General features: G+C 41.0%; 1 protein-coding gene across 3 annotated transcripts in view; it reads left to right on the top strand.

The window, feature by feature from the left end:
- The first annotated feature begins 215 nt into the window (after positions 1–215).
- LOC136485229 (uncharacterized) overlaps positions 216–7579 on the top strand; it is a 29571-nt gene continuing 22207 nt past the window's right edge. The window contains exons 1-2 of one of the 3 annotated variants that reach the window (XM_066482153.1): positions 216–299; positions 431–603. The gene's annotated coding sequence lies outside the window, so the exon portion shown is untranslated. Of the gene's footprint in view, positions 300–375; positions 604–4016; positions 4280–7579 lie in introns of those variants that run through there. The other 2 variants (XR_010766374.1, XM_066482152.1) reach the window with 2 other exon arrangements.

Raw genomic sequence — 7579 nt, 5'->3', positions numbered from 1 at the left:
CGGATGGAGAATACGTTTCGTATTCTTGCATCCTAATGTCAGTGATCATGATAAATAAGACAAGGATGCATCCCTAATGTCAGTGCTCATGGATAAATAAGACAAGGATGGGGAGCTTTCCCATTCCCACTCATTATTGAGCGGAAATACGCTGGGCACCGTGTTCGAACCCGGGTGGCTGAGCTCGCGGCTCGCGATGTTGACCAAACGAGCAACTCGCTCGTTCCCGCAAATAAGACAACGATTTGATGATGATGGCTCAACTAATTCTGTTCATCAGTCGCATGGGCGAAGCAACCGTAAGCCAATTACTATTTTTTGTAAAAAAAAACACACTACCTTTTCGAAGGCAATCGCGGAGGTTAACTCTGCCCTGACGCTAGTTGCCAGCAAAAGCTTATCGTTGCCAAGTCTTGTACTCTTTGTGCAGAGACAGAGGCACACAGCACGGCTGGTCAAAGCCTGAAGAGGAAGGGAAGGGGGAAAAGCTGCTCGCCGTCGGCACCACGACGGGTCTGTCCAGGCGGCGGGCGCTAGCTGGGGCGGCCACCGGCGAGGTGCCCGGCCGGCCACGGCCAGCAGGGTGCTCTCCATCACCGGCCGGTACGCTTTCCGTTTTCCCTGCTCTCTTTGGCCTTTTCTTCTTGGAAAAATGGTGTTCTGGTCCCTTATACATATGTGCAATTGTGATTTTGTCCTTATTTTTTTAATTTTGTGATTTTGTCCTTAACTGTTCACAAGTCAACGCGAATTTGCCCCTGTTTTTTCCGTTGACCAGGGGCAAAATCGCGTTGACTTGTGAACAGTTAAGGGCAAAATCACAAAGTTAGAAAAACGAAGGCAAAATCATAATTGCACATCAAAGTAGGGGCAAGAACACAGGAGCCATTTCGTGAGATCTTTTTGAGCTTTCCCCAACCATCAATTTTGTGCATCTAGGTGAACTGTATATGCATTTGGGCAAGTAGAGGAGGGTTGTGGTGTGACTGTGTGAGGATATTATTTTCATTCATTTATTGAAATTAGAAACTTTTAGAGGAAACGGAAAGTTCCTACGTGGCTATGGCTACTATGCTCCAAAATTGCTTGTGAATTTTACCCATTAGGTCGCTCCGTTTTTTTGGAGCCACAGAAATTTTCGTAGGAAGTATCCAAATTCCAGAAACTGAAAGTTCCTACGGGGGGTGAGGTTTACATGTTCACTTGTTTTCGATAATCTTGTTAGAACTAGTTTGGCCTTAGACGGGATTTTGATTTGGCTAGCTCAACATTAGAACACGGGTTAGAGTATTTTCAAGAGTACTTAATATTTTCTTCAAAAAACATGAAGTTTTACAACTCCTAAGAAAGTATTGGAACGAATAAAGAAAGCCATCTCCGAGAGTTTCTAATAATCCACTCTAAAATATAGAAATAATTTTACATCAGGAATCCTATACTATTTCTAAATTATCCTAACTATTTTTATATATTCTTTCTCTCGTGTATATTTGCATCGATAATCCTTTCCTACTCTTTATTCTTTGCACGCCCTTTCACCTTTAGATTGGCCGACAAACACGCACGGGGAGGGAAGATACTCGCGACTCGAAAGCGCGCAACTTTATGCGGAACGGGGTGACTTTTCCGAAGTTGTAAAAGATTAGGAGGATGAATTATGAATTATTGAAGAGGAGATTTTTCTCATCTTGCTAAAAATCAAAGATTAGGAAGCGATTTAGGGGACTGTTGAGATGCTCTTAGAATTTGTTAAGTCGTACCTTTAAACGAAGATGCCCAGAGGGCCGCTGAAGTCCCTGTGCCTCCTCGAGCTGCAGGCACATGACGTCAAACTCCCTCTGCAGTGATCGTCGGTGGTGAGGACACCGGCATAGAGGTGGCCGGCGGCTGGCTCTAGTCTTCAGCGCCACTCCCGAGCTTATCTTGATCAGGAGGTCTTAGGTTAATTAGAACTAATTCTTGTCACTGTAATCACAAAGATGACTCCATCTTATAGCTTGGTGTGGCATGGGACTAGGCCTCACAGTTCTAGATCTGGATATCACTGTCGGTTCAAAAACCTCCTTTACTGTCAGATTTTGAACCGACAGTGGCATACCGGTAGTGATGGGGGGTTGACATCACTGAACCGACACTAATCTATAGGCAACAGTGTCGGTTCCTGGCCCCACCCGGCAGTGTCCAGTTAAACAACACCGTCGGTTTGTAGTCCCAAAAGACAGTGATGGTGGCTTCAAGAGTGTCAGTTCTTGGCTCAAGCCAGCAGTGTTGAGCAAGCCTACGCTGTCGGTTCATAGCTCAAGTCGGCAGTGTTGAGCAAGCCAATACTATCGGTTCATAGCTCAAGCCGGTAGTGTTGAGCAAGCCAACACTGTCGGTTTGTTGCTAACCGACAGTGATTGCCCATTCGTATTTTATTATTTTATAATTTATTTTAATTTATATTTTTTCATGGAATCGAGTTTCGCTTTATATACGCTACGTAGACGATAGGTCCATCAATATTAAACATTACAAATGTTACGGTTACAGTTTAAATGTTTTTATCAAGATCTCGATCCCTCAAAATAAAAAAGAAATTATTCGATACGATGAAGCATGCTTCTCGGACTTCTTACAATAATCTAGGGAGCCGATCTGGGCCATACTGGTCCTTGAACTTCACGGATTGTGCAATAGAAAATACTTCATCTTTTTCTAATACCTCGGCTAAGATGAATTTTGCCAGCTCCGATTGCAATACGACGATCTCCATGTCTAACAACCTTTCGTGGTTATATTTCTTACGCTGTCGTTCAAAAAAGATGATGTCCAAAGAGGAATCAGTAAATCATTTTGTTGAATTATTAACAGACATAAATGAAATGAGGATTATACACACCAACTTATCTGCTTCTTCCGATTTTCCGCCGATGTAGCGAAGCACTGCCCACATTACATAAAACCTGTATTCATGGTTTCCCGCCGGCTGTTTGAGGTACTTCTCCTCTATTTCGACAACCTTGAATGGGACCTGTGTCCCACCGATATGTCTTCTTCGGACATTGTGCAACATTAAAAGGAGAAACATTAGAAAACGGTATGTGTGACTAGAAAATAATATGTTATTAGGATCGCTTACTAGTTCAGCACTGCTACCGGTGCATCCTGATGATGAAATGTTTTTTTCTTCGAGTCCCACACATCGACCAGATTTTTAGCAAGATTGACACAAATAAAGACGAAATGGTTGCTGCAATCACATAATCCTAATTATCGAATAATCTTAATAAAAAAAAGAAGCATAAAATTAAAAGCCGAGAACACATAGTCGCAGTTGTAGACTAGAAGTATGTGGGTTTTGTTCTTCATCTTGAATTCATCGAAAACAACAATCAATCTCTCTCTCAGGTCTTTCACGTCACATCCATGGAGGCCTAAACATGTCTTCTCATTGACTCGCAAGGGGTCCAAGAAGCCTATGTTTTTTCATTTGCTTTTTAGTATACAAAATTTTGCTATACACCTACATAAAATCATGGAAATTGCTCAAAAGTTAACAATTTATGTCTTGAGAGAGTAGTTAATTATAATATCGTACGTGTAGGGTATTTACATAGTCCACAGCGTCAACATTTGTGAATCGAGAGAGCGTTTCTGGTATAGCTGGAACAAGCACTCCCACTCGACATCGAACTTCTCTTCTTCAGGATAACGAAAAACATGTGGCGAATGAATAATAACCTCAAAACCAAAGTCCTCCATCTCTGTTGCTTGTGCCATGTAATATTCATGCAACTGGCGCATATATGTTGTCAAATTTTTGTACTCGTCATCGGGAACCAAAAGATTGCCCCTTTCATACTTCATTGCCGGTGTTCCCGTCCCTTATACATCATAATAGATGTTCGCGGCCTCTTCCATGGTTAATTCGGGGTTGTCTTTGACGTACTTCTGTATCTTCCTTAAATCTTCATTGTGTATTTCATCGGCTCTTATTGTAGCATACTGATTCTGTGTTTGCCTTTCGAATTCAGACTTCAACTAACACGGAGGCAGTGAGGCACAGAGATTGAAGAAACTAACACAATCTTCCTTCGAGATATGTGCTGTAAATTTTTCTTCAATCAAGTTTATAACGCTACCACTGAACGGCCTTTTTTGAAACCGATAGTGATGTTTATATATATTAAAAAATTTCTTTTTATATACTGAATAAATAGAAGCATGTGTATTCATATGTCAAAATGGCTTAAAATTTTTTTTGGCAAGCATGTACACCCAAATTAAAACCCCACACAAGATCTTAGGTTTTTCTCATTAGTTTTTTTTATTTATTATATTTTTCTATGTGCTGAATGAGACAAAAGAGAGTGAATTTCATCTTGGACCCAATAGATTTTTTCATCGACCTCCACAAAATTCTTATCCCTAGGGCACATTAGAGCCTGTGTAAAAGTTTGGCACCATTCCGGATCTTTTCGTGGGTAGACTCAGTTCGGACTATAATTAATCGGTGTCATCGCGTGGAAATTCAATTAAACCTTAGAAAGTAGCAAACCATTTTCGGAAAATCCCAAACTTGGGTCCTGTTTGGAACGCAGGAATTTCGTAGGAATCACGCAGGAATTTCATAGGAATCAGTTCAATTTTATAGAAAAAACGCAGGAACGGGAAATATTTCCCGCGTACCAAACAAGCCCTTGGTGTTTTCTTCACACGTGGCACGTGCAAGCCTAAGAAAAAGTTTGAGACCAATATGACACCGGAATACGTATGAACCACAGAAACCTTGATAACCTATGTGTATAGTCATGGTTTGATGAAAGAGCTCATGTACCTCTGTGAAGCATGTATACTCCGCCTATGTCGAAATGGCTTGAAATTTTTTTTGGCAAGCATGTATACCCAAATTAAGGCTCCAAACAAGATCTGAGGTTTTTCTGATCATTTTTTATTAATATATTTTTCTCTGTGCTGAATGAGACAAAAGAGGGTGAATTACATCTTTGACCCAATATATTTTTTCATCGACCTCCACAAAATTCTTATCCCTAGGGCACGCTAGTGCCTGTGTAAAAGTTTGGCACCATTCTGGATCTTTTCGTGGGTAGACTCAATTCAACCTATAATTAATCGGTGTCGTCGCGTGGAAATTCAATTAAACCTCATAAAGTAGCAAACCATCTCCGGAAAATCCCAAACTAGGTGTTTCCTTCACACGTGGCACGTGCAAGCCTAAGAAAAAGTTTGAGAACAATACAACATCGGAATGCATATGAACCATAGAAACCTTAATAACCTATGTGTATAGTCATGGTTCGATGAGAGGACTCATGTACCTCTATGAAGCATGTATACTCCGCCTATGTCGAAATAGCTTGAAATTTTTTTGGCAAGTATGTATACCCAAATTAAGGCCCCAAACAAGATCTAAGGTTTTTCTGATCATTTTTTATTAATATATTTTTCTCTGTGCTAAACGAGACAAAAGAGGGTGAATTACATCTTAGACCCAATAGATTTTTTATCGACCTCCACAAAATTCTTATCCCTAGGGCACATTAGACCCAGTGTAAACGTTTGGCACCATTCTAGATCTTTTTGTGGGTAGACTCAGTTCAACCTATAATTAATCGGTGTCATCGCGCAGAAATTCAATTACACCTCAGAAAGTAGCAAACCATCTCTGAAAAAATCCCAAACTAAGTGTTTCCTTCACACGTGGCATGTGCAAGCCTAAGAAAAAGTTTTAGACCAATACAACACCAGAATGTGTACCAAAAGATCAACTCATAAGATAAAATATAAAACTATAAGCTTCATGTGTTTTAACTATATAAAAGCATATATAAATTTAATTAAGTCAAATTTACATTTGAATTATAAAACTAAAGTAAAACAAATCATATTTTATTTATAAAATCCAGTTGCATAATTATTAATCAAGATATGATTTAAACCATGAAATTTCAGAAATAGTAATATGGTAAACACTGTTACTAACACGTAGATCTCATCACTATGAATCTAACACAACTTGAACATGTCAAATCAAAGCTAAAACGTAGAAGATATGAATTAAACAAGATTTCCTTTAATAAAATAATAGATTAAATCTAACCTTGAATTTTTAAAGTTGAAAACATATCTAAAAGTGGTATAAACATGTAGACAACGTAAATACGAACCTAATGCAAGTTGAACGGGTCGAATCGGAGTTAAAACGGAGATTTTATGGCTAAAACAAGATTAGTAGCAAAACTGTAAATAGATGAAAATATATTTTGAATCTAATCCAAAGAAACTACGCTTTGTAAAGAAGAAAACATATTCTGGAAAGGTGCTATGGACTGCAGGTTTGAAAATTAAGAACCCGAGGGGTCTTGTGCAAAAATAGCAGCCGAAGGGGTACGGGCTCATCTGAGCCTTTGGATCAGGAGCGGACGGTTGAGATTAGATAGGGAAAGGAGAGGGGAGCCGGCTGTCGGTCGGAATAGTGGCCAAGGCAGGGGTCACGGTGGCACCATGGTCGGACCTCACCGGAGCTTCGCCAAACGGTGTTTCAGGCCTCGGTTCATGATGGGAATAGCACAGGGAGAAAGAGGGCAAGACTGCGAACTCACCTCAGCGATCCTCGGCGACGTGGAGAGGACGAAGGCAGCGTGCGGCTTAGCGGGGCGATGGCGGATGGTGGTGCTAGGTTGAGGCATGGTGACTGCGAACTAGGGTGGGGTGGGGCGGCGGGTGCTCGGGTGGATGCGGGCGGCATGACGCTCCTATTTACGGGGCCGGGAAGCTTGGAGAGCACGGCGCTAATGAGGCGGCGCGGAGGCAGAGATGGACACGGTGGCAACGGAGTCTGGCTTGGACACGCACGGGGAGGACGAAGTGCCTGACATGTGGGCTTGACATGTCAATGACCAAGAGACAGGAAATGGGCGACGTCCGCGCGGATTGGGCCGACGCGCGGGGTGGACCATGGGAGCGAAGGAGAAAACAGGCCGCAATGGGGAAGAGAAGTGGATGGGCCATGTGAGAGCGGGAAGGAAGCAGGACAACAACAGGCTTTGGGCCGAATAGGAGAGGAGAGGGAAGGAGTAAAATTCCTTTTCTTTTATTTCAAAACCTATTTCAAATATGGATCAAACCAAATTTGAATGGAGTTTCAAATACACTTTTCAACTTAATTAAAAATAAGAAATTTTTGGTAAGTTCTCAAAAATAAATTTTACAACCTTTTTAAATTCTTTTATTCTCCAATTCCCTTTTCCCTCTTTTTGTTTACTTCAAAGCCATTTTCAAATTTATTTTCAAAAGCATTTTGAATGTTTTCAATTTGAATCAAATCCACACAATTCAAAGAAACAAATGCACCGGCATGTATGCGCAAAAATACAGAACCAAATCATTTTAACCCTATTTCCAAGGCTGCAAATATTAGGGTTTTACGATTCTACCCCCCTTAAGATGAATCTCATCCCCAAGATTCGGAAGACGTCGACTAGGAGATAGGGATAGCCCGTCTTTGGATTTTTCTTTACTTCCTCGTGTAGTTTCATCGTGTAATTCCATCTTCTTGATATGGACACATCCCACA

Source organism: Miscanthus floridulus, chromosome 10 (assembly GCF_019320115.1).
Source record: "Miscanthus floridulus cultivar M001 chromosome 10, ASM1932011v1, whole genome shotgun sequence".
Taxonomy (NCBI): Eukaryota; Viridiplantae; Streptophyta; class Magnoliopsida; order Poales; family Poaceae; genus Miscanthus; species Miscanthus floridulus.
The sequence above is the reverse complement of the archived record's forward strand: the minus strand, read 5'-3'. Positions and strand labels throughout refer to the sequence as shown.